Source organism: Ochlerotatus camptorhynchus, unplaced genomic scaffold (genome assembly GCF_037179485.1).
Source record: "Ochlerotatus camptorhynchus isolate MF236.1 unplaced genomic scaffold, CSIRO-AGI_Acam_v1.1 ptg000037l, whole genome shotgun sequence".
NCBI lineage: Eukaryota > Metazoa > Arthropoda > Insecta > Diptera > Culicidae > Ochlerotatus > Ochlerotatus camptorhynchus.
The window spans coordinates 2,246,610-2,253,989 of NW_027040528.1; positions in this window are offsets into that span (position 1 = coordinate 2,246,610).

The following is a 7,380-nucleotide window of genomic DNA, read 5'->3' on the forward strand; positions in this document are numbered from 1 at the left end:
TCCAATGACAACAGAACCTAACGTTACATTAGAATCAAACTTCATCACGATGTAATTTGTTGCACGCATAAAACATCAGAATACATCCAATGACAACAGAACCTAACGTTACATTAGAATCAAACTTCATCACGATGTAATTTGTTGCACGCATAAAACATCAGAATACATCCAATGACAACAGAACCTAACGTTACATTAGAATCAAACTTCATCACGATGTAATTTGTTGCACGCATAAAACATCAGAATACATCCAATGACAACAGAACCTAACGTTACATTAGAATCAAACTTCATCACGATGTAATTTGTTGCACGCATAAAACATCAGAATACATCCAATGACAACAGAACCTAACGTTACATTAGAATCAAACTTCATCACGATGTAATTTGTTGCACGCATAAAACATCAGAATACATCCAATGACAACAGAACCTAACGTTACATTAGAATCAAACTTCATCACGATGTAAATTGTTGTCCCTCGGTCCCTCGCCGCATGCAAAGTTTGCTTTGTCCTGAGTCAGCACTACACGGCAAATGAGAACGACCCAAATTTGAGTTTAGTTCACTCATAATTCGCAAAAAGTGCAGGAACTTGTTTTCCAGGTTTTTCCAGGAATTTTTTTTCTCCGAATTTGAGAAAAATAAAGATTGGATTCTCTGGATCAATTTTCCTAATTTTAGGGCAGATTTTTGAGGTTTTCCACAGGAAAACATGCGGCAAATTTACTCATCCTGCACTTTTTCGATATTGAGTACACTGTACTCAAATTTGCGTTGATCTCATTTTCCGTGTCCAGTTTTTTTTGGCAGTGGGAAAAGTTTGGTTTTTTGAGTTTTTTGACGAATTAGACCGGGAAAGTGCCGCTAATGTGTCCATCGCGAGTTTTGGTAGTGATTCGATGTTTTGCAGGTAAGTTAATTCGAATTAATATAATGTAATGTAATTATGTTTTTTAGGACAGTGCACCTGCCCGAAGCCAAATCCCGGTAGGGAGTTATAAGCTGGATCCCGGCGGGGAATTTGAAGCCGGATCTCTGCAGGTGAGTGAATGTATTTACTAATAGCAAAAATAAAGTGGAAGTGCAGGCATAACATTTGATAACGGCACAAAAGCATTTGTAAACAAACTTTCTAAGGCCCTTTACACGCGAACCAAAGTACGCTCACGCAAACCAACAACATCATCGGATAGGGGCAACTATCACCTTTCCGAAAATGGTATTGGTTTGCGTGGGCGTACTTTGGTTCGCGTGTAAAGGGCCTTAGAAAGTTTGTCTACAAATGCTTTTGTGCCGTTATCAAATGTTATGCCTGAGTGGACCCCGATGGAAATCCGATGACGGATTCCATAGACGGGTTCCGTAAACGGAGCCCGATGACGGGTTCCGTAGACGGATCCCGATGACGGTTTCCGTAAAAGGCTCGGTAAAAGGATCCCGATGGGGAAACCGAATACGGATCCCGATTGAGAAACCGAATACGGATCCCGATGGGGAAACTTAATACGTATCCTGATGGGGAAACTTAATACGGATCCCGACGGGGAAACCGAATACGGGTCCCGATTGGGATTCCGTAAAAGGATCCCTATTGGGATTCCGTAAAATGATCCCAATGGGGAAACCGAATATGAATCCCGACGGGGAAACCGAATACGTATCCTGATGGGGAAACCGAATACGGATCCCAATGGGGAAACCGAATACGAATCCCGATGGGGAAACCGAATACGGATCCCGATGGGGAAACGGAATACGGATCCCGATGGGGAAACCGAATACGGGTATTGATGGGGATTCCGTAGACGGATCCTAATGGGGAAACCGAATACGGATCCCGATGGGGAAACCGAATACGTATCCTGATGGGGAAACCGAATACGGATCCCGATGGGGAAACCGAATACGGATCCCGATGGGGAAACGGAATACGGATCCCGATGGGGAAACCGAATACGGGTATTGATGGGGATTCCGTAGACGGATCCTAATGGGGAAACCGAATACGGATCCCGATGGGGAAACCGAATACGTATCCTGATGGGGAAACCGAATACGGATCCCGATGGGGAAACCGAATACGGATCCCGATGGGGAAACGGAATACGGATCCCGATGGGGAAACCGAATACGGGTATTGATGGGGATTCCGTAGACGGATCCTAATGGGGAAACCGAATACGGATCCCGATGGGGAAACCGAATACGTATCCTGATGGGGAAACCGAATACGGATCCCGATGGGGAAACCGAATACGGATCCCGATGGGGAAACCGAATACGGGTCCCGATTGGGATTCCGTAAAAGGATCCCGATTGGGATTCCGTAAAAGGATCCGATGGGGATGGGGAAACCGAATACGGGTCCCAATGGGGAAACCGAATATGGATCCCGAAGGGGAAACCGAATACATATCCTGATGGGGAAACCGAATACAGATCCCGATGGGGAAACCGAATACGAATCCCGATGGGGAAACCGAATACGGATCCCGATGGGGAAACCGAATACGGATCCCGATGAGAAAACCGAATACGGGTCCCGATGGGGAAACCGAATACGGATCCCGATGGGGAAACCGAATACGGGTCTTGATAGGAATTCCGTACATGGATCCCGATGGGGAAACCGAATACGTATCGTGATGGGGAAACAGAATACGGGTCCCGATTGGGATTCCGTAAAAGGATCCCGATGGGGATTCCGAATACGGATCCTCCCGATGGGGAAACCGAATACGGATCCCGATAACTCAAATGTTCTAAATATAAATTTCTTTAAATAAAATCAAGAATTTTATTATTATCTTCAGCAATCGTGGGGATGGGAGTGATAGGGCTGCAGATAGCAGTGGTGTGGGGACTTGGTGACTAATCCGATGAAACTGTCACTTCTTGAAGCTAATCTTTTTCGTATTTCCTTCATTATCTTTTCGCACTTTACATATGATACCATCTAAATATGTACATTGATATCTACATATCTACATTGAACCTACATTAATTCAATGATGTGCGGAGAGCTCATTCCGAATGATCAGCAATGCAAGAAAATTTGTTTTCATTGAAGGTAGTATCGCAACACAGGTAATTGCTATTAAATGTTTTTGCAGACAGTGACAGATGGTGAACATGTTGATCCAGTAAAGCTGTTATATAGTACCATTCGTAAACAACAAAGAATCAGCCAGTCTGAAAATATTGAAAAATATTTCAGCGAAACAGATAGGGAATCGATCGGACTCGTAGTTGGCCAGTTGGACCGAGAAAAATAGTTAGAGGCTTATGGTCTGAAGATTCTCGGAAAACCCCGTGTATGATCAATTCTTGAAAGACAGCCAGCCAGATTTTGCGAATAAAATTACATCCATTGATGTAATATTGTATCTGCTTTTTGCTATTACATCATTATTTCATACATCAGTTTGAATTACATTGATCGATATTACATTTTTTTCTGTGTTGAGCCATAAGTGATTTAATTAATTCGCTGATTGCAACTCTCTGAAAATTAAATGCACAGGTTTTTAACGTCAAACTCATCCTTTGCAACGTCCTCTTGTAACATAAAAATACAAAATGTCATCATAACGTATAATGACTTCATAATTCCGAAAAAGCAAGTAGGGTTCGCAATCAGGGAAAGACTGAGATTTAAGAAAGTACAATTCTAATGTAAATTCTGCATTATCTAATTACTATTTCTTCGAACTTTTAAGCAGTTTGGATAACAATTTGACCAACGTATAAGATGCTTACTTAACTTTTGCTGGTCCGACGTCCCTCAAGATTTGACCTGTATAACAAGTTGCGCCAACTAACGCGGTCCCTGGCTGCTTGTCTCCTATTTCTCGAGCGTCCCACACTTCCTACATCTTGCTCCACTTGGTCTAACCACCTAGCACGCTGTGCTTTTCTGCGTCTTGTACCGGCCGGATTTGAGGAAAACACCATTTTTGCGGGATTGTTGTCCGGCATACTTACAACGTGTCCCGCCCATTGTACCCTTCCACCTTTAGCGACTTTCTGGATATTGGGTTCGCCATAAAGTTACGCCAGTTCGTGGTTCATTCCTAAATAGAGCTGGAACTAGGGCATAACAGCTTTTGTAATCAATTACTTCTCTCGATGATTTCTCGCATGTCATGGCTCTCCGATGCGAATCGACATCACCATCGATTAGAGGAAGACTTCTACTATCCGATAGATATGTTGGTTTGTGTAGGCGTGCCTTGAATTCCGAGAAATCAACAAGAGAAGTCATTGTTTACAAAGGCTGTTACGCCCTAATTCCAGCTCTATCTAGATTCTTCTACTCCATACACCATTTTCATATACCCTGCCAAAGATGGTCCTAAGCTGGGAGGGAGAAACAGATTTGGAAAATGTGAATGTCAAGTGAAGCCAGAAATGAGCTGTCACAAACTGTCAGTGGGAGCCAGCAGTACAAAACATCAATCAATGGGAAGTATTGATATCGAATACAAAATATTTTCTTGCTTGAAAACAATTTGCACTGCAAAATTTTCGTTTCTTCAGTTCAGGAATCGGTATGTAATTTAGCTAAATTGTAGTGTATCAAGCATGTTATATCGTAAATTTGATAGTTTTCTCAAAATGGAGGGGGTTGTAGAGATATTCAGGTACAGTTACTCTAAATTTTCGGGTTCGTGTCGGTTACGAGTATACGAAGAAAATATTTTTGAGTTCGGATCGGGTAAGGGGTATATTTGGGTACGGGTAGCATCGAGGGGCATGCAAAACTTCAACTCCGGCACAGGAAGTAGCCGTAATTAAATTAATTCCATTAATTACAGGGGTCAGGTCGGGTTTGAGTTCTTGAATTTTTTATGAATTGGGTACGGGTTTGGTTCGGGTATTCAAATGTCTATATCTGACCATCTTTATGGGATTGTTTGTTAATGTGATGTATTGTTATTGGTAAATAAAGGAAATGCTTAAAATATTCACACATTTATTCATCATTTCATAACAGTTGGTAACAACAAAATTTCAGCTCAAATCAACTCAACATGATGTTTTGTACTGCTGGCTCCCACTGACAGTTTGTGACAGCTCATTTCTGGCTTCACATGACATTCACATTTTCCGAGTCTGTTCCCCCTCCCAGATATTACCTACGCGATTATAATTATACCTGAGCAATTTTCCCTCTCACTAGCTCTAATCCTTGAGCCCGAATGAGTTCCTTCGTTACACGCTGTACCACAGACCGGTTCACTTTGTGGTTCGAACTTTTCCTCCAAATCTAGATCGTTCCTGGCGACTTCCGGGTTTGAATCCTCTTCAGTGTTCTGTTCATCTTTTTCATCTCCAATAGCAACCCATTCAGGAACCACAGCAGCAAAGTTCGCGTAGTTATGATCCAGAAGAGCCGGCGACGAGTAGAGGGGACGGGATTTATAAAAGTCCAACAACCGATCGCTCTCTTCCGGTTCGTCTTCAGGAGGTAGCAAGAAAGCTTCAATCGACGGAACGGCATCTTTTTTTTCGTTTTCTTCCCATTTTTATCGACGCGGAAGCAGTCCTCTAAGAAATGGGCCTGCAAATAATTAAAAAAGATCATAGCAACATTGATAAAATGCAAAACACTTGTACCGTCAACACTTACGCTACAGACTCGCGAGCTTGGTTTAATTTCGCCGGTTCCGGAATCCATCCGACAGAACTTAATCCATTGGGATCTTGTGATATAATCAGTAGGAAAGCGCAAAAATCCCAATCCAGGAAAATTCCTGCTGTTCCGGCCGCAGTACTTCACCTGACACTTCATTTTGGCTGATTCACTACGAGTCTCTACAAGTGATTTTTCAACTTCAACTTTCCACAAGCATTAAGTCATCCGACGGTAACACGTAAACAACAGAGACACGAAAAACCGAAACCCCCCATTATGGGAACAAATTACTTGATAATTTTTATTTGCCAAGAATTTTCATGCGCAATATTGTGATTGGTTTATTAGATGTTGTGTGTAGTATTTGCTTCTCCCTCCCAGGTCCTAAGCACGCGTCGTTCGAAAACTCCCAGTGCTTCTCGAGCATTGTCCATTGTCATATTTTTCATGCACAATAATTTTGTTTATTATATATTTGCAGTCCGTTTGCAGCAATTTTTTGGGCGATCCGTGAAGGGGAAGGCTTGCCACTTGTATATCCGAACAGTGGACCAAACAAGCCAGCAACCCCGTCCAAAGTGTCATGCATTATTGACAAATTGGCACAGTGGGTCGATTTAAAGGGAGATCTGGAGGCGCAGCGATCACATTGTCATGATTGTCTGGTAGTTCACTCAAAAATGCTATAACAATCGCCAAGCTCGCTGTAATGTCACCAAGTGCCTCGTCACCCACGAATAGGCGTCTATGTCAGTGGTCTAACAACTCTTAGCGCGCTAATGGCATAGTTCCCCTGCCGCATAGAGAGTTGCCACAATGATATTAGGTTAGCTAAAGTCAGTTAACTGACTGGTGGGAAACGGGAGCTTAAGCAATGGCTATTCTTTATGCATTTAAGAGATAGTCTACCAGAATGGATGATTTTTTTGTACAATTTTATGTTTTCTGATGGTTTCGGTTGTGCAGAACATGAGAATTAACTTTTACAATGCTTTCAATTGTACAAAGCACTAGAGCTAGGAACAAGATCTTGTAAACACTACACACCTTAACTGTTAGTTTGCTAAAAAAAATGCTGCAACAATCGTCAAGCTCGCTGTAATGTCACCAAGTGCCTCGTCACCTACAAATTGGCGCCTATGTCAGTGGTCTAACAACTCTTAGCGCGCTAATGGCATAGTTCCCCTGCCGCATAGAGAGTTGCCGCAATGATATTAGGTTAGCTAAGGTCAGTTAACTGACTGGTGGGAAACGGGAGCTTCAGCATTGACTATTATGTACGCATTTTTATGATGTTATCTAACAATAATGGTGTGTAGTGTTTACACGATCATGTTTCTAATTCTAATGTGTTGTAAATATAATTGAAAGCATTTGAAAAGTAAGATTCTAGTGTTTTGTATATCTAAAAACATTAGTAAACATCTACATTTGAAAACATTCAAACAACGTTTACTTTAAACGTTTTGTACATCTGAAAACATCAGAGAACAACAAACACGAAGTACAATTGAAAACATCCGAGCAACGTTTAGTTCTAACGTTGTGTACATCCGAAAACATCCAAAAAACGTTTGGTTCTAGCATCGGGAAACATCTACGTTAGAAAACATCAGAATACATTTACATATAAAAACATCCGAACAACGTTTAGTTCTAACGTTTTTTACATCCGAAAGCAACCGAAAAACGTTTGATTCTAACATCAGGAAACCTCTACATTAGAAAA